The sequence below is a fragment of the Chaetodon trifascialis genome, chromosome 12, assembly GCF_039877785.1.
Source record: "Chaetodon trifascialis isolate fChaTrf1 chromosome 12, fChaTrf1.hap1, whole genome shotgun sequence".
In the NCBI taxonomy this organism is placed as follows: domain Eukaryota; kingdom Metazoa; phylum Chordata; class Actinopteri; order Chaetodontiformes; family Chaetodontidae; genus Chaetodon; species Chaetodon trifascialis.
In genome coordinates, this window is record NC_092067.1 from 9,199,347 (window position 1) to 9,224,865 (window position 25,519).

Here is a 25,519-nt window from a genome sequence, read left to right on the forward strand (position 1 = left end):
CATTGTAATTTCTAGAAGAGGCACAGGTGTTAAACTCAGCAGACACACTAAAAGTAGTTGAGAGAGTGACTGATGAATATAAATGAAAGCAAACCTGAAAGGATATGACTGGCGTTTAACAACAAATCTCCTGAAAAGACCTTTACCGACAATGAAGTTATCCTGCGATGTAGTATTGTCCGTATAGCTGGAGCTACCTCCTAGAACTCCATTGTCATCAGAAAATAGCTGAAGACAATAAATTTCTCCATTACAATGAAGACGGACAGTGTAGTTTATTCTGAATAAGTCTTTTTCGATGCTGAGAGTAGCTCTTTGATGGGCCAACGTCACTGAGCATGCTCAGAGATGCAGGTCTGCGTTTAGAGTGCTGACAGGAAGAAACTACACTGGCTGTGTTCATTGTAGTGAAGAAACAGCCTCTTTTATGTGTTTGTAATAGTTCTTGAACGACAGTGGAGTTCTTTGACGTCTTTGTCCGCTTTGCTTACCACAATACTAGTCAAGAGGATACATTCTTTGCTGTGTTTCATGGAATTTAATGACCATGATAAATTCTGGCTTCATACTTTACACATTTACACCAATATTCGGTAAATTTACAAAAATCATATCTCATTGTTTTCAGCCATTCAGACACTTTGTGTTTTATTCACTTACATTTAGAGATATCTGTCTGTGTGATTTCTGCTGCCACCTATCTACACTTTCATAGAGACTGCTTCTTCATTAGAAGGTATTCCATTAAAAACTTTTACCACCAAGATTTGTGGATTATCCAGAGTATGAGGATATTGTTTCTTGTTTATTGTTAGGTGGCAACCTCTAGAGGCTGTGGTAATTGTGATCGGAGCAAAGGACGAAGTTAGATAACATAGTATAAAGAGGAAGAAAGTTCGTATTTGGAGGAAGGTGGCATGGTTGGATGGGTCAAACACACAAAAGCCTTTCACCCAGGAGACCACTGTTTGTGTCCCGTATGAAACCGAAAGTCAACGGTGACCTATTTTAAGTTACATAACCTAATTATGTAACAGCAACATGCTCAGTTTGAGCCCTGATCTTTTGCTAGACCTAACCAAGTGGTTTTAGCCTAAGCCTAACCAGTTTTAGTCCCTTATCCTCATCAAACTGCAACTGTTTCACAAAGTTATCAACACCAGGGCGAAGGTAAGTAAGTAAGACGAGGTCTGCTTCTTAATGTTGGGTTGTCGTTTGCACTCTCCAACAGTGATACATGTTGTTTTGGGAGTCACTGGCAATCAGCCTATTCAGTCTTTAAGGTACAAGGACGTGCTGGCTAATTTCTGTTTGCATATGTGCGTGTGTGACTCACACAACCCTCACTGGTTTGTGTGCCTGGAGTCTTTGTCTCTCCTTCACAGTTGTGTGAGGACACTCATGGTAAATGGCGTTTAACAGCACAAGTGTTAAAGCATCCAAATGCGGACAATTAAAGAGCCACTCTGCCAGAAAAGACGGATGACTGCTGTCTACAGAGAAGAGGGAGCTTTTTTCAACAACTCACACTTTCTTTTCTTAAGCAAAGCCTGCAGCTCCAAATACAGTTCAACAGGCCACTTCACCTCAAGGGCCGTTGCTCCGCTTGCTGAAGACGGCACAAACGTACACACGCACAGACCTTTTCACCACTGCTCGTGAAAGGCATTCACCGTATTTTCTGTATTTTATTTTTAAAGAATATGTTTTAAAAAAAAGTCAGAAAAAATAGTTTGAGTGAAGAATAGACGGCAGTTCAGCAGAGGACATCACAGAGTCTGATTGAAGCACACACAGTCCCATCAATCTCCTCTTTCATTTTCACCATCACTCTCTCCTCCCTGCTGAACAGCAGACCTGAGTCATTTGCCATTGGCCTTCTGCATGTGTGTTTGTGTGTGTGCGTGTCCCTTTGCCTCCAACAGGACCCATCACCTTGACCACTATGGTAAACCCAATCCAGACTGACCTTGGCTTTTCCATCAGCCATTAATTCTGCGTCTTTCTGTCTATCTCTTCCTCAAAGCCTTCATCTCTCAACCTTGTCTCCCATGGTTTGACTTGTATATGTACAGTGCTGTGTGTGTGTGTGTGTGTGTGTGTGTGTGTGTGTGTGTGTGTGTGTGTGTGTGTGTGTGTGTGTGGTCTCCCATGGTTAGGGGAGCATGCACGTGTCAGGTCCAGTGAAGGTGACACCTTATGCCTCGTGCCGAGATAATGAAGGCTTTAACTTTACAACTCAAGCATATCAGATTGCAGCACCACAGTCCCTCAGACACGCGCCCACAACATGAGTGATCTGAATGGGTCGCCACCCTCCATTTCATGTGCAGTGAGCAGTGTGCACTGTAAAAATTGCCAAAAGGCCTCATCATCATAACCATCGCTTATTTCAGAGTGGGCTTCAGGATTAGGTTTAGTGAGACATATCACAGCACAGAAACACACACCCTTCGAGGAGGGCAGACGAGGTGTTGCATACTGTTTACCAACTGTTACAGCAGCCGGAGGCGCGCAGAAAAAGCAGCTCTGTGTGCATAACCTCAGAACATATGAGAGTCAGGATGTCAAAAATCATTCACGTACCTCGTGGACTAATGTGGTGAAGGGGGAAAAAAAAACATCCCTCCTAAATTCCCTCACTGCCTCTCTTCTATCCTTTCTCCTCAACTCACCTTTTCCTCCCCCTTTCATTCAAGAAGGGTTCTTTCCATAATAAAAGGAACCTGTGGAACTAATCCTTGCAAATCTCCTGTGCTTTCTGTCCTATACCTCCAGGCAACACAGCACACTGAAATCCTCCATTTGCATGCCTAAACTGCACTAACTGTGAATAAACCCTTTTAGCTGCTAATGTAATAACATCTCCATTTCAGGAAAGGAGCAGGGGGTTAGCCAGCCCTCAGAGATTCAAGCAAACTCACCCCTCTCCCTCCTCTTGCCTACCCTCTCTCTTTTCCCCTCTCATCCCTGCTCCTCTGCAGTACAATAGGCCTGGCATACAGATGCATCCAGCGGCCCGCCTTATCAGCCACATCTAGTTAGGATCAGCTTTGGAAATGGAAGTGGAGTCCTGATTACAAGCAGATAAGCAGGAACACACACACTCACACACTCACAAGGAGCCCACCAGTCATCACTCCACCTTGGCTGGATTCAGAGGAAGTGATGTTGGGCATGATGTTAATTTTGATAGATTAGAAATTAGTGACATTTCCACTGAATATACCTTCATCTAAGTTGATTTTAAAAGGATTTGTTCATTGAAAATCTGGTCATTTTCACATGCCAGCACACAAATAAATAACTATGATAAATTCCTCGAGTGCAGGGGTAAATTTAGGAAAGAGAAACCCACTCATGGTATTTCATGTAATTTTACAGGCTCTAATTGGCCACTACCTCTTCCATTTCTCAGGAACAATAACCCACAGAACCCCATCACTGCCTTTCATCCCTGACTCAATTATATTTACACTGATAAGCAGTTCAGAGGCCTCAAAACATGCATGCTTTGCCACACACAGACACGCAGAGTTACTTAGCATTATTTTCCTCAGTCACATCAAGATGAGGGTCTCATTTCTCTGCCTCAGAGCAGGCAGTAAGAGCTGCCAAGATATGACTTTAATTGTCCAATTACATGGAATATAGCAGTTCCAGCACGCCCTGAACTGGGGTCTCCGCCCCAATTTTTTTTTTTTTTTTAAAGATTAGTTTGGTTGTTGCAGTGATTTCTTTTTTCCTTCTGTGAATTAGGGCTTGAACGGTGGAGATAACTGAGACATCTCTCATGTTTCCCCCTCTGAGAGCTGGCGTGCACTACCTCACAGAGTTCACATGAATAATATTAACATCAAAGAGAATTTCTTGGAAACCATCTGATCAAGCTGTATCATACATGGCTGTGACATGCCTATAACACATCTCTCTTTCTCTCTCTCTCATCGCACCTCTCTCTTACACACACACACACACACACACACACACACACACACACACGCTGTATATACACTGACACGACTAAATTACATTGGTATTCTCCTAGTGTAAGGGGGAGATCCAGTTACTTCAAAGGACCCATTTCCACTACTACTACTACTACTACTACTACTACTACTACTGATATGATAAGAATAAATGCTGAACACAACTGCTGCTGCCATGCTGCCTGAGTCAAATGCCCAGGAAAAACAGGGCAATACAATCTATATGCTGAAACATCTATCACACAAATTGCTCGTAGGAAATGTATTCTGCTGACCCATTTTCTTTCCATTCAACCAGCTGAGCGTTTTTCTCTTCTTATTCAGATTCACAGGCAGGAGCCTCATGCTGGCACCTACTCCTGAACCACCTGCTTCTGTATATTTCAATACACACACTGCAAAATGCATGTGCAGATATACTGTACATACATTAACAGATACAGGCAGAATCACTCATCGACAAGAATGGTGAGGGAAAATTACCGTTCTTCATGTCTGATGACTAAATAAATAAACACACACTACATGCAGCAGTGGGATGAGAAAACACTGAGGAGGAACAGCTTGCAGCTCTGCCACTCATCCAAACCAACCAACCAACCAACCAACCAACCAACCAACCAACCAAATGCCAAGCAAGCCCCGAAAAAACACACATGAAAAAGATGAACTTATTGAGGTCTCTATTTCCATGGCAACACAGAATAGTTTTGATGATGTTCCTTCCCAGTCGGCAGGCAGGGTTTGGCCGAATCACGGCACAGATTGGTGCTCCGTGGCTTGTTACTAAGGGCGGGTTTAAAACGTGCAGAGAGAGAGAGAGAGAGAGAGAGAGAGAGAGAGAGAGAGAGAGAGAGAGAGAGAGAGGAGAGAGAGAGAGAGAGAGAGAGAGAGAGAGAGAGAGGGAGAGAGAGAGAGAGAGAGAGAGAGAGAGAGAGAGAGAGAGAGAGGGAGAGAGAGAGAGAGAGAGAGAGAGAGAGAGAGAGAGAGAGAGAGAGAGAGAGAGAGAGAGAGGCGCAGATGGTTGGAAGAATTGCCACTTTGAAGAAAACCCCAACCCACACTCACAACTGGGTTCTGCAATATTGATTTGAATGGATGGAAGGGAAGAAAACCTAGTGGCCTATGAATAAGTAAGTAATGGATAATATGGGCTAAATCAAAAGCCATTCAAACTGAATAGGATATGTGTTCTCAATGATGCAGAGGTCCAGTGCGTCTTTCTCTCTACATGAGGGCACCACAAACTATAGTACTGAACAGTGCTGTCAAGCCTCCTCGTGTCATGTCTCTAATGTCCTCCAACTATGAAGCACAGAAAAGAGACAGAACATCCAAAGAGAAAATCCGAATCTTTGCTGAATGAATTAAATCAACCAAATCTCTTTGCTAAAATTTTGCCAAATATGAATCATTAATTTACATCAGTAATGTTAATGATATGTATTAAAAATGGGATTTTGATGGATTGAACTGGTAACCAGTGTGAGTATCACAGTGCTCACATCACTACTACAACTTATTAGACTGCTACAACGACTGCCGGCTGTTTTGTACAGCTTTTACAATTTTGTTTCTTTAAAGCACTTACATTTTCATGTTTAATGAACAACACACAATCATTATGGACTTAAGCTAACTGGAGAAAAAGAAGAAACTCTCTGAAACTTCTTCATCTCTTTTTCTCTCTGTCTAGAATCCACTTCTCTCCTCTTCCCTCTGCAGAAAGCAGCACTACGAACTGCAGGAAACAGGAAACACAGGAGCACAGGGCCCTGCCAGGCCCTGGCTAGCTGTGATTCGTGTTCAACACGACAACACTGCTGTTCAGACAGACACGGCTGAAGACGCCGGGTTGATAGCATGGCATCATTTACACGAGCACAGGCTCCCGCACACCGTCCCTCTGTTGTCCCCCCCCCCCCCACTCCCCCCGCCCCTCACCTTTTCAGCTCTCCTCCCTTTTCACTCCGACCCCACAACCCTAAATCCCCCTAGCACACAGCGACATGGCAGACAGGCAGCCACGCAGACAGGTGACCGTAAACAATTAATCAACATGGTGACACCTCTACATCTGCCAGGCCCAACATGGGGAGGGGAGCTGTCAGCTAGCAAAACAAAGCAGCCCCCAAAACACACACACTCGCACACACAATTGTGTTTTGAGTGGCTCACGAGCTCATAAAAAATGTCAGTCACAAAACGTAGAAGCTTGAAGATATGAAATATTTACCTAACACACAGGAGAGGCGGTGACATGACAGCACAGCTTTTAACAACTGATTTCTTTCATCGCCACCTCGATGCCCTTGGATGCCAGTTGTGTTACAGCAGCGTAACGTGGCAGAATTCAATTTAAAACCAGTTCACATTTCCTGTATTTCATTACATGTCATATGCTACTGCTGTTTCGCAGCCTTCCCTACAACAATGCGCAATTGAGAAAATGTTTGTGTCAAGTGGACTTCCAGCCACACAAGCGTTTCAGTTTCAGCATTTTTCACCCACAGCGCATCGCCGCTCTTCTTTTTCATTCTATTGCAGCTGGCACACGACAGAGTGGTGCATTGCCTACCACCATCTGTTAAAGGGTCACTTCAACCAAATTACAAAAAAAAAAATGTCTACAGTGCAGTGGAGCTGAATGAGATTTGGTTTGTGGGGCTTAAAGCATTAAGGGGGAAAAGTCAGTATCCCTGTTATTCTGAATAATCCATTTTTCAGAGGGACTACTTCTTCTGGTAGGATTTTCAGTTATAGATGTCTCATGACCTGCCTACATGGGTAGAAGCCACTAGAAATGGCTGGATCAAGCTTTTTGACAGCAGTGGTTTTAGAGTCTGATCTCAGTTTTGTTGTGACTTTCAATAAGCACTTGTTTTTTCATTTGATTTTCCTCACCACAAAATGCAGGCATCCTCATCGATCCCTACATAATTTTGCTTTTTTGTCTGCATCATTATTTTATTATGACGAGATTGTGGAATAATGCTTTTCAGTCTTAAATAAAACGTCCTAACCGAAGCTAGCAGAAATTTCTGCACCGCTGATCAAATTGCAGTTTATTCTTAGAAAGTTTGCTTTGTAATATTGCAGCTTTAAATTTGCAATCCATCAAAAAGCTGTTCTCTCCATCCACACAACAATTCACAGCTTCCAAATCAATCAACTTTGGGGAGTTTTTATAAAGCTCATTTTCGGTTGCCGACAAATGCGCAACACAAAACATTTCCAGTTTTCAATTGATCCGAAAATGTGGATGTGGTCCGTTATTTCGCACAATTGGTTCTCAGTGTTGAGGATGTTTTTCTTGATATGCCACCATTGTTTTAATCCAACCCCCGTGCCCTGAATTCATCCCGCAGGCCAGAGAGGAGAGCTGAGTGGCATATTCATATGGATGAGTGTAGCTAACAGGTGATGAATGTCAGAGCCGCTGGTGGCCTATTGTCACCAGGGACAAGGACAATGCGAGGGGGAGATGGAGAGGTCAATGCTGGGATGTCTGCTGCTAAAGTTTAAGCTGTAGCTGACTTGTGTCATCCGTCAATGCAGACACATTAAAATAGGGCAACAGCTCCCCAGGCTATGATGAATTCACTCATCTCTACATGTGTAAAATTGCTGTTCAGGCTGACTTTACACGTTACACTGCTTCCAGCAATGGCATTTTTAAAAGACCATTTTTGATGGTATTTGTGCCCCATTATTAGTTTGTGATATTTCGCTGAATGCACTATTCTTAGTTGGATCTTGTTGACATGAAAATGCAGAAGGGTAGAGTGTGCCTGTGCACAAACACTCCCGGGGATTCTAATAACAATACTGTGGTCCCGGGGAGCCACAGAGCTGCTAGAGCTGTCAGGCCTTTTGTTTCAAGGGGCCACTCATTACATTACAATCCCAAAGATAAGGCTCCTTCAGGGGGTGCAGAAGGCCATGGAGGAGGGGGTATTGTTCCGCACTCCATGCACACCTCTCTGCTGTTGCAAACCTACAGGAAACACACTCCTCTGAGATGAACAGAGTTTACACAAAAAAAAAAGGCTTACAATAAAAAGATGTGGGCAAATGGCACAGCTCACCTGGTGTGGGGAGGAAGGGAGGAGAAAAGAAGAGGAGGAGAGTGAGGAGGAGAGGAGAAAGAAAATAAACTTGGGTCCAGATTAATCTGCCATTTTCATGAAGGTAATCATTATGCTGCCAGTAGGAAACTTGTGGGATGAGAGCCAAGAGCAAAACACAAAGCTCTCATTTTGATTTTGTTTGTTCCTTGCAGAATGGCTATCAGTTTGAGGGGGGAGGTGAAATGTACAATGTGCAGTGGCAGGGGAGATGTTTACCATGGGTTTGGCTTTTGGGGAGCTTGTTTGGTGTTCTGCATCTCACACATCAAATTGCAGCAAAGTGTAACATGTGAATGTTGTGACAAATGAGACACACATGACAGAAAGCAGAAGTAGGTGAGAATTGAGAAGCGAGGGGAAGGTTTCCCCGGGGAATGTGTCAGCGTGTTTTTATATATATGTCTGTGTGTGCATATATCCTGCATTTATGCGGAAGGTTTGCAACTGCTGAAAAGGGGAAGGGGACAAAACATAATCAGATAACTACTGTTCCTGCACTTATTTTAATAGGATTGACTGTCTTTACAACACACATGCTGTGCATTACAGTGATAATTTCAGTCTTCAACACTTTCAGGTTACATACTCTCACATTCTCCATGGAGACAAGGGCACATGAAGTAAGGCTGGAAAGGTTATCAGCTTTGGGTGTTGAGCTGTCATGAGCCATGATATTAATAAATGGAAAGCTAGTCTTCTTCGCTTTTTGGCAGGTCCGTCATCTATAGAAATACAACCTGTGCAACCTGCCAAATATGTATAGTAAAAATCTATTCTCATTATGTTAATAAAAGCAGAATCCAGGTGTAGTTAGGGTTAGCTAGAGAAACTAAACAAACACAGTGGGAAGCTGAAAGTTACAGTTTTCCATCCCTGGTTGTGCATGCATATGTGTTCAGATACATGTACTTAGATAGTTTCAGATCTGATCGGAGAGATGGGAGTGTGTTACTTTGTTAGGTGCGTATTACTTAAAAGTAACTAAGTCTTTTTTCACCCTGCTTCCTGTTGTCTTCGTTCTCAGCAACTTCTATGGGCATCAGAAACGTGGAGGGGAAAACACAAGCAGCCCATTCTGACCAATCACAGTTCATGTGGTGATCTGTGGTATCTCTGTATAATACCAACCCATTCTCACTCACAGCTTACTGTGTGTGGACGCTTAGTCAGCGTCCCAAGGCGTTACTTTTCATCACTTATTATTATCATTATTATTATTGTCAGCAAGCTTTTTTGAAAGTGTGCCTGACGTTGCTGACCGAACATTGTATTTGTTATTGCCCACTTCACCATGGGTACCAAGTGCCTTACAAAGTGACACCAAGGGGTCCTGACCAAGTTCTGATGAGTATCTGAAGAGCTGGGAGTGAGAATTTGTTGACAGCATAGCTATGAAGCCTACATATACGACTGTTGTCGGACCAGTGCAGCCCCTTAAAGTGTCATTTTAAACGAAGCTTTAGTTCAACCCACGAGCCCTACCACATTATTTCACATACAACACATCTATCAGTTTGAAAGTGAATTATTATTATTTGAGTTATCACACCATGAATGCAAAGCGTGTCCTGTGAGATCTGTTTGTTCATTTGAACTAAGTCGTGGCCAGCAAAGTCGGATATGTCGCAAACTGACAACAGATGAGTGTTTAAAACACTGTGGTCATTAAGGTCTAAAAGGCAGTCTGTAATGAAAGAGGGGGAAGAAAATAGCTCAGTGATCACCCTCGCTCAGAAAACCTGGCCACACTTTCATCACCTCGCCGGCTCTCTCTTTCTGTGGTCCTTTAATGTTCCAGAAATGCCAGCAAGACCATCTTTTAAGCAAAGATTAAAAGATGATCATGGATTTCCGAAATGTTTGATTCTTCCCTCCATTTGTTTTGCATCTGTTTATACGTCTCAGTGTGTGAGCTATCTCTTGCGGGAATAAAGCAAGCTATAAAGACAGTGAATATAAGAAATATTTAGTGCTGCTGAATAAAAACAAAATATGTATGTGTTTGCATTTTCTCTGTTTTTTTACAACATGTTTTCCTCCTGGAATGTGATTATATGGCTTGTTTTTTCTCATAATACAGGTTCAGAGCAAACCCATTCATCTTTTCCATCCACTGTCATTAAAACAGTGATCAGTGTCACCGTGCCACTGGATGGAATGGGAAGATGTTCTGTCTCTAAACACTTGTATAGGTTAAGTTTGCATTTTCACTCCAGAGGGTCTTGGAAAAGGGATCGTTGATCCAAGCTCAGAGCCTCAAGGCAGCTTCTGCTCTGAGAGAAAGCCTGAGGGTGTCCACCTGAGGAAAGGGGAGCTTTCCAAAGTTTAATGGAGAAAAAGTCTGTGACTCAATGGCAAATGCGTTGGCCTGACACTTTCCTCTCCACGCCTGCTCTGCTCTGCTTGGACGACCATTTAAGTTGTCTAATTATCCATACAGAAATAATTGGTCCTCCTCCGTGCACAATGACCCTTGTGTCTCCTGCATATGCGTGCGCAAGCACACATGTGAATGCATGCGTGTGTGCAAATCAAGTTTTCACCCTGACAATCACAGCTTTAATTAAATTAAAGCAAAGGTGTTAAAGCTGTTGATTGTCAATGGGAACGGGTGAGGAGCTCATAATACAATGCATATCAATGCAGCCATGAGTGACTGCAGTCCCCCAGGTGTCAGCCAAATGAGTGTGAATATTCAGCTTTTTCCCCTCCACTTAACTCTCATTTCACTCTGATGACATTTTATTAGCCTTCCCTTGGCAGTGCTGGTGGGTAAGCGATCCGCAGAAAACAGCTTCTTTGTACTTTTCATTCCATTCAAATACAAAAAGATGCAAATACAAATAAACAAGACAAAAATCTCTTTGGCTCATTTTTGGTTGTCATGTTGTGTGTTCTGTGACCAGATGAAGGCAAACACAATGCATTCCAAACAATAAATGGACACCAACTTCATCACTGATAGCAATGATGGTTCTTTTTAAATCTTAAGTCTTAAATGAAGACATCCATAATGTGAAGAGATGCACTTTCCTCCCCATTCTCCATCTCTTCCAGGCGTCCTTTGTCAACCCATGTTCTTCATGTCGGGGCAGATCGGTGCAAGCTCCTGAAAGCCACTCCCCTCCTCAGTCAACCTCGTCTTTTCTCTGCGCTGCATATCGATTCAAATGAAAACAAGTTGCCAATCCAAATAAACACCATGTCAAGGAGTCATCCAAGCAGACAGAAATATCTGCCCAGCATGATACCATAGGGCAGAAAACCACAGGGGCACTGGTGCTCCTGACCTCACAGGGGGTCCACAGAGGCTAGTGAGGTGTATGTGCGTGTGGACACATGCGCACACTCATATGTGCATGGGTGCACATATGAGTGGCTAATCATGTGTGGGCTTGTGACTCTATTCAAGACATTTATCTGGTCAATAAGCGCTATCACTGTTATTGCAGCCCCTCACTGTACTATAAGCAATTCTGAAAAGGCTCTTATATAGATTTACTCATGTAGGAACGACCACTGATCAACATCTGTCTGTAACATCATATGAGGGGAGTCCATAATGATTTCTCAATTGTCCTGACTGCCTTGTGCTGCAGGCATGTTCATTTATCACCTTTTATTGCAAAGCATGAACTTTTAAAAAAAGGTATAATGCAACAGGACGCAATGGATTGAGCTGTCACTATCATGAAGTTGTAGTGGATAATTAATCACAGTCATCTCAGACAATCTTCATCAGGCGATTATATAGTAATTGTGACAGGCAGAGCGATGGATGCACGTTTTTTTCAGTTACTCAAGAGACTAGTGCTTGAGCACAACCTTTAACCTTGCCTACAAGAAATTATGTTTGGAAATAACTAATTTGTTTCACCAATTACATTTTTAGAATTGCTGCTGTTTTCTGGTGAAGTGTTACATTTATGCACCTCAAATAATACATGTGCCAATCATAGAGACCATGGTTTTGGTTAAGGTTAGGGTAGATCGTTTCTATTATATTTTAATGAATTAAACACTTTTGACTTTTTTAATACGTACCCAAGACAATGATCTTTCCTAACCATAACCAAGTCCTGTGCGAGCCAAAGCAGGTCCATAATAAAGGTTTTGTCATGCTTTGCTGTGAGTGGATATTTTAGAGCTGACATCTTAGTGGCAACAAATGAAATACGCTGTTAGTGAACGTTTTTACTGATACTTGAATCAGCAAATGTATTCATTGATGATGTTTCCTAATAATGTTGATAGAAAAGATAATATCAATAGCGTTATGTTTCTTACAAAACGTGTTCTATTAGTAGCAAAGTTGTAGGAGTAACGAAAGTTCAAAAGTCACTTACAAGCTATTCAGAGCTTTGAGTATAGAGCATGAACATGTTCCTATTCCGCACTGAAGACAAGGTGTAGACTACAGCGAGCTGCAAGCATTCACTGCTAACAAGTAACTTAAGGGGCACTGGAACAGGCTGTGGGATCCCCTTTAGATTAAAATATCTTAGCATGCCTCAAAGTAGAGCCATCCTTAAGGGTAACTATTTGAATCCAAAAGCAGTCACTTCCCTTCTGATGATTTGGGGTTAGGACACAAGGAAGCTCCCTCAAGCAACCTAGGGAACTTATGACCTCTACCTGTGTCCTGATGTGGTCTCCCGGGGCCCTGTGGCACCGAGGGGCCACAATCATTGGTTGGACCCCACTGAGTCTGAGCATAGCCACGGCACACCAGGGTCAGGAAGAAGGACAGGCAGAGCGAGTGGACCGCAGGGCAAAGGGGAATGGGGGGGGGGGGGGCTGCGCCAGGGCTCTCATGGTGTTTTTAAGGTCATGCTAATTGCCGCGGATGTACAGCATGCCTTCAGTTAGCCCTGGCTCTGCTGAGGAGGAGGAGGCAAAGGACGGGGGTTGAGGAGGTGGTGGTACAGGTGTGGACCTTTAATTAAATACCACTGCAAAGGTTAATGCATAGAACCAGGAATTGCAGCCACCGTTAAGTGGAGGACATTTAAACACGGCCGAGAATATGCCCCACACTGTGTGTGTGTGTGTGTGTGTGTGTGTGTGTGTGTGTGTGTGTGTGTGTGTGTGTGTGTGTGTGTATGAGTATATGAGTGAGAGCAGAGACAGAGAAGGAGCTGAAAATGTAAAAAAAAAAAAAAAGAGTAAAATTCAATCCATTTTCCTTAGGAGGTGTAAGGAGTTGAGTGGCTGAAATTACAATTTAATGAAACTTGACAGCCTTTGCACAGAAATAGAACTAAACTCCATCTACCAAGGGCTAGTAAGCTAAGAAGGCTAAGAGAATACCCGTTGCGGTAAAATTAAAAAGACCCCACAGCGTCATTAACTAATTTCATCCTCGGTGACGTGTGAACTCTGGCATCTGCAAGGTTTTACAGATCATATTAGAGGCTATATAAGGAGGTATTGTCAATCCATGAATAACCTTAAACACCTTGTATGTGTGTGTGTGGATGCATGTGTGTGACCCTTGATAATTAGTACCATCTGCCATATTAGAACACCTCTGGAGAGACAGGTTATCTGCACAGAAGCAAGACGGACAATTCAACGTGAATTTCCCTGCCACTGACAAAGACAGCAATGATGGCGCTAGCTAAGCAAAGATGAACTGAGGAACAGAGGCTGAGCTTTCATACAAGTAAAAAGCAAACACATTCTTAAAATAGTCTTACAGTATATACTATCTATCTTTATTTATTCCTCTCTCCATTTCCTGTTGTGCACATATACAGTACATGCAGAAATACACAGACAACATGTATAAAACAAAACACTGGAGGTTCACAGCTGTACATGGAGAGCGCCAACGTTCAAATTACTATTAAAAAAACCCCTCCAAAAAACAAAGATGTCTGACCCCTATTACAATTTTGGCTCAAAATCAGCTGCAGAATTAGGAACACTTGCTCAAACACAAACATAGCCACACACAACGTGTTCCTCAGAGCCATCACCAGGAAACTGCACGCTGGAAAAAGAGCTTAGGGACCATTTCAGCACAACAGAGATATTCACAAAGCCAAAGAATACACACAGCCCAAATCCACCAATTCAAATATGTCCTCCTGAGAGGGAGAAGACGCTTTCATCTCACATCTCAATTTAGACAAAACACACACCGTATTGTCTTGGTACAACAACAACGAGCTTGTATGAAAACTGTCTTCACAAAAAAAAAAAAAAATAGAAATCGTGGTAACGGTGTGGTGTCAATTCTCTGCAGTGCACAAGCCGCTGTGTATGATGAACCGTGATGAGGCTGTGGAGCGTGGCCAGGCAGTGGTTTTGGTTACTCCAAACCTGCCAAAACACGCTATTAGGCCTTTACTCAAAGCACTAATTGGTTATTCATGTGGTGTTTTGTTTGTTTATCACCGTGTTACCATTGCAAGTCTTGGTTCAACACATCTCATTTTCATCCTAGACATGAAAGCCAGAGATAGTGGAATTTCTGCACTGTATTTTAGCCACAGAGCATAATCTCAGTTAACACAAGCCAGTCCCAGCTCCTTTTTTCCTTTGAATTACCACCCGCAGTGGTTTTGTTGTCCCCCCACTACCCCCCTATGTTTCGTTAAATAATTTATTCTGTCTTTAAAATTCACCCATAATATATACCTTTTTGCATGCAGAGGAGTGACGAGCAAGATGGGAAATGTGCTCCTGAGTTTTGTAATGAGTAGGTGGCTTTGGTGGGCTTGACGCATGACTGTGTGGTGAGGATTTCCATCTGACTCTTTTCATTTTTTTCACAGTTTCTGCTCGCCTCTGTACTCCTCCTTCAACTCCTCCTTACACCTGCACCTCCTCCACTGCCTCCTCCTCTTCAGCTTCCATGTTGTGGCAGCTACAGGCAGCTTTTGGGAGATTGCCAAGGCCAGTAGTCATTTGCCGCCATTTTCCCAGCCACAGAACATGATGTCCGTTGTACATTACGTCCTCATCAAACAGCGACTGAATTCTACGACTGCTCTAAAAGTTGATACCGACGTCATTTCACACCTGTATGTGTTAGTGTTCATCGGAATTACGGTCCCACGTTTGACCAAGGTCAGGTCTGCATAAAGGTCACAACATTTTCAGCAAGACACAAGTCTGAATTGAATACCATCGCGTTACTGTAACATCCTGTTATTCAGTGCTTCAACACTGTCAGATATTAGAAAATATGTAGCAGAATCTCTTGTCTAATAATGCTGAATGATGAAATTGATGCTAATGTATGTGGATTCACTGCGAGTCCCTCATGCTCACGACGGTCACTAATCAAGGTTCCAACAGCAAAAAAGTTTGAAAATCCATCAGAGTTGTAGCCCGTAAGAAACAGGCTATCATGCATTCATGACATTTTGAACTCACCGCTCTCCCTCTGCTCTCCGCGCTTTGCTCCCTCTCACCAAGTGCCGAAAATCACTCAGCACACCGCTCTTTCCATCAATGTGCTGTCTGAATGAAGCTGTACTCACTTAGCCACCTTGCTTCACATCAAGCATTCTGGTTGCCACTACCTGTCTGAAAATTACTGTTATGACTTATTACCTGTTTGAATTTTTTCCCTTGAATTTAATTTGGAGCCTGCGTGCGAAATGAACTGAACAGCGGGACCGCACAGATGTGCAACACAGTCTAGAGAGGACGAGGAGGAGGAGGACTGTATGATCTCACATATGTCACAAAAGATGCAAACAGACAAAAAAAAAAATGTTACCACTGATAAGTGTGAAAGGAATGTGTTTTACGACATCTAAAAAGATCTAGGGGAGCCTTTTAATGGTTACACGCTCATCTCCTCTCCAACACTAATCCCAACTGCTGTTTCCTCCCAATTAACAGAGTTTGTGGTACAGAGGAGGCCTCTTGCCATTTACTCCACACATGGTTCGACTTAGTTCACCAAGAAATTCAGCTGCTTGTCCTTGCACGCAGAATCACACATGCAAGTATATCCACCAGAAAATGTCTGCTGGTCATCCAGACTCCTCCTGGCTGCTGACATTGTTTATACATGCAGTTTGAAGAAGCAACACTTAGATGCTGCTCTGCGCTGGCACCCTGGGTAGAATAGCATAATTAAATTGAATTGACTAAAAGGGATGCAATGAATATCCCAACACAGTGTCAGATCAGCCTGGCTCACAAATTAAAGCCAGGGGCCAAAGAGGGTAAACATTAATTTATCTGGAGCGGGAAAGCAGAAAATGCATCCAGGACTTGCCTTTCTGTTTCATTTTCTCTGTGATATCCATGCCTCTATGGTATGGAATAACCTGGTTTGTTTCTGTCGCAAAACAACTTGAACTGAAACTTGAACTTGAATTGTGTATTTCTGTTCCAATTTAAGCTCAAAGTGTTTTGCAGTGTTTCTAACAGAAAATCAGGGGGGGGGTTTCTTGCTTGAGAAGAAACACATGAGCAACGTCTTCTCCTTTTTTTCACACACAGGTAAAAGCTATACATAAACAAACATAAACACAACAATTACACTCTACAAAACAAACAGCACCTGTGTACTCCATCTCAGTTGCGTATGGACCCAAACACAAACAAGTATACCTGAGGAGCATGTGGTGCTAAACCAGAAGGCTAATTAAGTGACAGACAACATCACACGAGGGAGGCATATTCTGGGAATCCTATCACCGACTGCATCAGAACAGCAGCAGCATATATATGAGCTTTACAAGCCACTTGTTGACAACTCGCCTTTATGCTCTGTGCTAAAAGCCTCCTCTTTAACTCTATATTGGCTCTGGAGAAGAGACTTAAACCTGAAGTCATCCTTGAACAGAAAAATCTAATTTTTATTTATTATGCCTCAGTTAACTCAGCTACATTTATGTGTGCATCCAGCTGTCTCAGTGAGTTGCAGCTTCTGTTCATCTGTGCTAACCGGTATTAGGCTACACATGTGAGCAGTGGAGTAATAAGAGTGTAATCGGCAACTGTAAAACATTTTATAATTATTATTTAGCAAAAAGCAGCATTAGGTCAAGCTTTTTGAGCCTACAGTCATGCTAGCAGAACTGTAAGGCAACAGTCAGTGTGTGTACCATTGAAGTTTAACATGTTAGCATGCTAATATATGCTAATTAGCACTAAACACAAAGTACAGCTGAGACCAACTGAAATGTCATTTATTTTGCAGGAATTTGGTCATAAACTCATGTACTGTACAAAATATAATTTTACCTGATGGATGAAAAGTCGGACGTTCACCAAAGTCATCCCCTGAGAACAATGACTGTACAAAATGTTGTGCAAATGTCTAGTCGAAGTTGATATATTCTACAGAATATGACCTGCTTGTAGTATTACATAAAAATCTGCAAGGCCATTAACATTTGTCCTCTTGGCACCAGGCATACATAAACCAATTTTTAGCAATCTATCCTTTAACTGCCAAGACACAACGTATTTCACAAAATAATGAAAATGTCCACTTTGTGGTGACACTCAATCAAAAGTCAGATGCTGGGTATCATGACTGTACAAGCTTTCATGGCAAGCCAATGTGTAGTTGTTTGGAAATTTTAAGGTCAAAGTGATGAACCAACAAACAGACTGACATACGCATGTAGAGCCATATATATTTAATAAAACTATACTCAGACCAAACATAAACATGATGATAACATCATATGAAATAAACTCACTTCACTTTCATAAATCATGAACACATGAACACAACACAGATAGGTCAGTACAATTCAAGAATCTGAAATAAAAAATAATGGCAACAGTGTCCCCATAAACAACCAAAATCATCACAGCCGAGGCTGGCAGCATCATGAAATACTGTCACAACCATCATTATCATTGTCACCAATATCATTGTCATCATCAGGGAACAAAATCATCACTACTATCTACAACCCTGCTCTGAACATGGAATTTGACAAAATAAGCAAACAAAGAATCAAACACAAAGCCTGATGTGACTTGCTGCAGGTGGCTGCCGGAGCGAACGTCACCTCTAAAACTCCTCAGTGACCACTTGCTTGTAGCTCTTCTGCTTGCTGTCTTGCATTATGGGGAAGCTTCGGTAGGGAATCTGCTGAAGCACCCGGGCACGAAAGTTAGGGTTAGACGGTTAGGTGAGCATTTAGCTGGAAGAGATGTGGTTAAGATGTGGACCATCTCCTGAAACTAAATATCTTCAAACTGTGAGCATGGAGCAGTCAGCTATAGTTGAGTGAGAAAAGAAAAGAAACAAGAAGCAAAGCAGAATGTGAGACACGATGAACTGGGTGAAGGAGTTCATCAATTCAGTTCAGTCTCAAAAAATTTACTTCATTATAATCAAATGTGATGAAGGGGTTTGCATGAAAAATGCGCTTAGCTTGCGGATGACACCTCACATCCACAACCTCACACCCTGCCAGCTACACACTTCAAGCTCATGGTAGCAGTAGATAGATAAAATGACCCAACACTACAGTTCTGGGGTCTGAATGATAATGACCTCTTCTGTGAGGGTAAACTGGTGCTCCATCTGTCGATGGAAACAATAGCAGAACAACCCAAGATGTTCGAAAACACCCCCTGTCTTCACACTCTACAAGAAAACACATTTGCATTGCGGGCCCAGTGATGCCTGTGCATTGTGATGTAAATACGCTTGTGCATAGACGTGAATCTAAATCCAACAACAGGCAAATTGTCCAATTCCAGTGCTCTTACAGTTTTGCTTAGCTGCTGATTCAGAAAGCGTCTGCATTAGAAATGCTCAGAGTGCTCAGATTAAGAAACACTTGAAGCATTTCTGGATTACAATCTATTGTTCAGCTCATGAGATTCCCTATATTCAGCCTGGCCCTATAGTTCAGCAGAGAGGTGTAGAAACGTGCCTCGCTATTACGGCTATTACAGCTCCATCCTAGACTTCCGAGCCCCCATACTGGAAGTGTCCCATTAACAGTTCCTCCACGAGATTGGCGAGATTGATTCTCAAAAGCTTCCCTTTGTGTTTCTAATGTATGGCGCTATTGTTGTCTTAACTGGTACTACAAGCCCGAGCGCAGCAATCAAAACAATCAAGCAGTCACACGAAATTAGGAAGTAACAGAAAAAGCTTTGATAAAAGAATACATCGTCCTTGTCACAATCAAAGCCAGAAATTCAATCAGACGGGATATGAAAAATAATGAAACAATTTTAAGCATGCACAGGTCTGACCAGAAGGTTGTTGTTTATAATGTCAAACTGGAGAGGCTGGTAACAACTCTATTGTGCGTCAGGCATGCCTCTTATTGGTGAACAGAGCCCCTGCATGTCAAGCAGAGGTGGGGCACTGTCCCAAGAGTCCACTATCACAGCAGGTTAACCTGGCACTGCTTTTCTAAGGACTGATTGCCAGGCCCCCTGCAGCTCGAGGTAAACCGACAATTTTCCATCAGCAGGGAACATGGCTTTATTAGTAAAAGTAGGGGGGATGGTGGGAGGTAAGAGAGAAAAGTGAAATCAAGTTCACGGAGTAGCTATAGTTGTAATGTAGGAGGGAAATAAAGTGTGATTGCAGAGCTTAATTCTAAAATGAATTATTATGTCAGTGAATAACGCAACGAGGGACGGTGGTTAAATCACATCAGCAAAAGATTTAATTTATATGACCTTTGGATGGGAAAATAAAACCCAACTGTCAATAAGGCATCCATGCCAAAGCTTGAACACAGGCTTCATTTTTGGAGAAACTGCAAATAAGCTCTAGGGTATCTTTCAAAGTAGTCAGATAAGACTGTAAAAGACAAGTCTGCATCCAAAGACTTACTTTAATGTCAAGCAGGATCTCATCTTGAGCAGACTTTCTGACAGGTGGGAAAACATTCACCTGAATAAAAACTGCAACCCTTGTATCAGAGATGAGACAGACTCCGCGAACAGTAAATCAATATCATCCCCAGGCTGCATGTGAATGTGGAAGGGCCAACTCCGCCAAAGATTTTTCATTTCTTAGCAAAACACAAGTAAATTTACAAACAAACACAGGCCATGGAGCAATCTGGGTAGAAAAAAAAGGCACAACTTAGAGGGCAAACAAGCAGTGCCTTATGGTTTTCAAGGTCTCCATTTGTTTTTCCGTGTTCCACTGTCAGCTGCGGAGAGAGGAGAGAGCGGTGGAGAGAATGGTGAGCCGTAGAGGGTTAAAAGGCCATGGCTGGGATTATAGCACAAGTAAGGACCCCATACTGTGGCTTGACATGCCTACCAGCTTACAGTGCATTTTTCTCTGACAATACAGGGTCACACACGGTCAGAAAAGCATGAAATGTTTTCACACACATGTTGAAAGACAAGTGAGATACTCAGCGTTGAAGAGCCTCCTTCCCAGAGGTTATCTGTTAGCATTATGCTTTCTAATAACAAAGTCATGTTGCAAAGTCAAAATCAAAATTGTGGAAAAGACGTTTTTTATGCAGCGCGTGCGCATGACGTGCGACCTTATTTTTTATTTTGGTTTGAACCGTCAAAACCATTACAAATGTCAAAAATCCTAATCATCCATCACGGGCGGAGACAAACATCAATCATCTCGCATGCACTAACAACTCCTCAGAGCCTTTAAATTAGAAAACCTACACAGACCACTACTCTCCCTTCACTGTTAATGAGAGGCCACTGTGCACGAGGACATAGCGAGGGCCGGGTGGTAGTTACTGATCAGCATGGGAGCTAGCTAATCCTGCTACTGATGAACTCATCTGTCTGGCTGTCCACTCCACCCTCAGACATGTGCCAACATGCCATAATCGTCATAATTCTACTCTTGCCCTGGGCTCTGCCATCTCAGCCACCTGATTGGGCCCTGAGTCCCAGAGGTATCAGTGTTAAAGCATTAGTAATTCCACCCTTAGCTTCACACCTACCTGTCTATAGCCTTTCCATTAAATATGGCATATCTAAGGCAGTGACAGAGGTTGTGCGTGTGCAGTGTTAAAGGAGGGAGGAGGGGAGAGGGGCTGTTGTTCTCAGTGAAGCTCTCTGTGCATCTGACGAAAACAAGGATGCTGCTCAATGTGTCATCTACACAGCTCCCTGATGCAGCATAGCATTGTCTTTTATCAACAGCCAGCAATGACACTTTCCAAATATTTAACACATGGGGGAATTTCTCATTCAATCTGAGTGTGTTTAAACTGCAAACTGTTTTCCCTTGAAAAAAAAAAATAGAGCCCCTCCTCCAAATCTTATTATTTTTTTCCACCAGCCGTGAAAATACCTGTCATGAATACCACTCTTTTCATGTAATTCCCCATCCTCCTGCTTCACTGTAAGCGGCTGTCAACAGTGCGTCTGATTTACTTCTCAAGTGTTGGTGGGACAGGGGCTCCCGCACGGCACTCCTGGACCAGGAGGGGGGTTCCAGAGGGGCAGGCAAAGCCTTAGTTCCCCCAGCTCGGGAGGCTCTAGGTGGGAAGTAAACTTAGCCAACACGCCTGGAAACAGGGCGGCACACACCCATCAACGCCTCCTTTGCAGGTGAGCGCAGAAACATAGGAGACAGGAGGGGATGTCAGTCTGCAGCGCAGCACCGAGAAGAGCTGCGCGTGAGGCGGCTTTTAGAGTCATGTTTATATTCATGTACTACAAGACAAATATGGATCCTTCAAAAATATATGCACAAACCTGACATTGAGAAGAGTAAAGGCACCCTGACAAACATGTGGTACCCTGACACTTTCTATCACTGGCGCACACACATGTAGACAGACGCAGCACACGCTAGTATCCGTCAGCATGATGCCGCTCATGTTTTGGCCTTGCCTATCATAAATGTCCTTTCTCCACAATAAAATGAACTACGTCTCCAAACTGTCACAAAATGAATCCCAACTTCTTTTTTGACTGAAGTTGCATATTTAACCTCAACGCCCCACAAACAAAGCAACAGGAGCATCTGCAAATACTACTTGCATATTTCTGAATGTCTGCTGAAAGAAAACTTGAGTATCTGACAGCTTTTAACAACATAACCTTTTGTTTTTCTCTGAGCTACAGAGGAGGTCAGCTGACTTTGTTTGGTTTTGCATTTCAGGGCCAAATGGCTGAGATTAAACTGGAGGTTGTTAGGAAGGTAACAGCTTTGCATAAGAATGTGCAATTAGAGTAGCAAAATTCAACAAGCGGTATTCATTTGATTTCTTATCTAACCTGTTGCCCTTTATTCTAATATGCCTAGAAATAAAAGCCTGTGAAGTGAAATGAAAGAAAAATAAAATGACAAACTATACTTTTTTTACAAAATTTACACCAGGGTACTATCTTGAGGAGCATTACACAGTGATAACACTGCCATAACCTGTTAGATTGCTGGCAAATCAATCAATCCCGTCGATGAGAAATCTACAGAAACACCCAGAATCCAACAGGACCAGACCGGACTTGACATTGACATGTCAAGTGCTAACTGACTGCCAGTCAATACACTCACTGACCAGAAAGGCATCTTACTGTCAGGGGACTGTGAGGTATACGAGAGAGAGAGAAAAATTGGAGGTGAAAGTCAATCAAATTAGCTCCTTCCAGCCCACTAAACTCAAGAGCTGGAGGCTGGCAACCAGAGCCTCTTTTGAGACAACTGGCTATGTCTGTGGGGTGCAAGCTGAGCGGCACCCTGCAGAGAAAGGCTAGTACTGACAAACCCCCAAAAAAAAAAAAAAACTGCATGACCTCTTCAGATTTCCAATAAAAATAAAAATATATCAAGGAATCACAGTCTTCGGTCTGTATCAATCTAGTGACCAAATGTTGGTTTTGATGTAAATGCTAAAAAAAAAAAAGTTTAGCACTGCTGATTTGCATGTGACAAAACCCACACCAGTGTGTTATTTGTTTGTCTCCCCTGGTGAATGGAACCCTCTGGAGACAAGCAGACAGTGAAAATGCTGTTAAGATCAGAGTGATAATGACTTACTGAATAAGAGTCTGCATCACGGGGACTGCGACTGGTTTGATCCCTGTCCTCTTTCATTTCTGTCTCATTAGATAAACCTGTGGAAGTCAGACAGCCTTTTACCACTGATGTGTATTAAGACATTGAGCACTCAACACAGTCATGTCACAACACATCATGAATTAAATCATGTTAAAGTGAAGGGAAATTTCCTGAAAAGTCTGCGCTGGTTTTCCTTTAGATTGAGCTCATGTCAAGGGTGGTCTTGTAAGATTTTAGAAAAGAATCAATAAACAGTATCTGAAAGGACGAGAAAACAGAGCAGGTGACAGATGGCTGGGAGGCAAGTGTGTGTGTGTGGGGGGGGGGGGGGGGGGAGTAGTGGGGGGGCAAATCCCACTCATTCCTGTGTCATGTCATATAAATATATTTGAATATGAGCAGTGACTTTTGTTTTCTGATCACTCTTAAATTGAATGTGAGTGACAGCAGAGGGGGGCATGAATTGTTTTCTCAAAAAAAAACAAAAAAAAAAAACAGTCCATCTGAAACTTTTCTAATGTGTCACTATGCATGTTCAGACAGAAAGATCAACCAGGAGAGATTTGCACTGACTTCCACATTACATTTTCACATCTTTATTCATTCTTCCTGGTCACCTTTGAGTTTGTTGTCACCACCAGAGAAAACACATCAAATGCTGTTTTCAGTGTGCAAAGCTGCAGGATAAAAATCAGGAAACTGCTTTTTTTAAATGGGCTATGAGTGCCGTCTATTGACGAGCATTTCATTGTCAATGAAGTCACATTTAATTGTTTTTTTTTTTCATACAGTATTTTTTCACCTTTAAGAAACATAAGGGCCAAACATATTTGTCTGAGATGACATTAAGAATTTGGAGCTAAAGCAGCAATTTAGTTTCCCACATTTGATCGTGTTAGTTTGTTCTTGTAGTTGATTCAGACAGTGGATCTTGTTTCACCTGAGGTGGTCCTAATGATGATATGGCAGACCTCTCCAGCCCAAGCTTAAAATATGAAATGCTAAAAACGGCCACGAGGCATGTTCCATTACTTGCCAGCATTCCTATAAAACAGAAAACACACACCGCCCAGTCACCTTTCTGCACAGCGTCCCCCAGGGCACAGCTCTGGTCTGTTTGAAGATCAAAGGAGCTGAGGTAAAACAGCATGTTTACAGGTGTTGGGAAATTGAAAATTTCCTTGGCTGAGTGTGGTTTTGAATGGAAGAGGAAGTCTGTGTTCTTATGTGTGTGTTGCTGTGGAGGCAGCCTCCTTCATTTTCTTATATGTTTTCATTCAGCATCTGCCTTCTCCCAACTCAACTTGGCCCATGCTCCACGTACAGTTTGTGCACACCAAACCTATGCATGAAGTGTGAATACATTAAAAATGATGACATTAGCCACTGTGTGCCTGCTCTGCTCGCAGATAATTGCTCTTTGATGGTACACCTGCTCCTGTCTGGAAGAGCCTTGGCTGCAGCAGCATATACTCACCTGAAAACGCCTCATATTAGCAGCACGTTGCCCATTGTGACAAATAAACAGAGCTGGCAGGCTGTTGTGTAGGAGCCATATTGAGAACCTCGCTGCAAAAAGCAACAGCACGGGAGGATGCTGAGTTTGTGAGAGATTAGTTGAATTCTTACACTTTTTTGGGGGGAGACCACAACAAAAAGCACACCTCAGTCGAGCCTGAGTATGTCATTTTCTCTGCACCTCTCCACTTTTGTGTTTGTCTGCGTGCATGAGAGGACCAGTCATGCCAAGCCTTCTGCATGAAAGGGAGAGTGTTTAGCTTTTGAGGCTATTTGTGCTTCTGACTCTGTAGTGTTTGTGTCCGATGGGAGGTGCCTGCGCCAGCTTCCTTAAAGGAGCAGGGGGTTTTGTTTGTTTCTCCGCCGTGCCAGGAGAAGTGACAGCCATTCCGGCTCTTTCACAGAAACACATTCATCTGTGTGAGAAAGGCGGCCGCTGAACTCAGATGAAAGGCCAGGGGGGCTGCGTTGCACAGGAAGGCAGACTGTACATCGACTTCAGTACAAACACAACATAGGCCATGTCATAGGCAGACAGACAGACAGACAGACAGAGGGAGGGAGAGATTCATTCAAAGAAAGAAAGAAAAAAGAAAGAAAGAGGACAGGAAATATTAAAGCAAAGTAAAAATGGTAATATTTTAATTATGTATCTATTTGGCTTAATAAGATGATAATACACTGATCTGCATACTGACCCCTGTATTAACTGCTGAGCTGGAGGGAAGGCCCTGTCACAAACGCTTACGCAGACATCAAAACTAGCACGTGACTCCACCATGACGTGAAAATATTTCTGTCAGCCACTTTAATTCCCATCAGGCCAAAAAAAAAGCATTTTTTAAGGTTTGTTGAGATGGCTACTACAAAGGGGAAAATAAGCCCAATAATGCCTTATTTTTTATTTTATTTTTATGATTAAG

General features: G+C 42.7%; 1 long non-coding RNA gene across 1 annotated transcript in view; it reads right to left on the reverse strand.

Moving 5' to 3' along the window:
• LOC139340717 (uncharacterized) overlaps window positions 1-25,519 on the reverse strand; it is a 50,601-nt gene that overhangs the window by 15,296 nt on the left and 9,786 nt on the right. Inside the window, exon 2 of the long non-coding RNA XR_011602956.1 lies at window positions 23,058-23,134. This is a non-coding gene — a long non-coding RNA (uncharacterized lncRNA). The remainder of the gene's footprint in view (window positions 1-23,057; window positions 23,135-25,519) is intronic.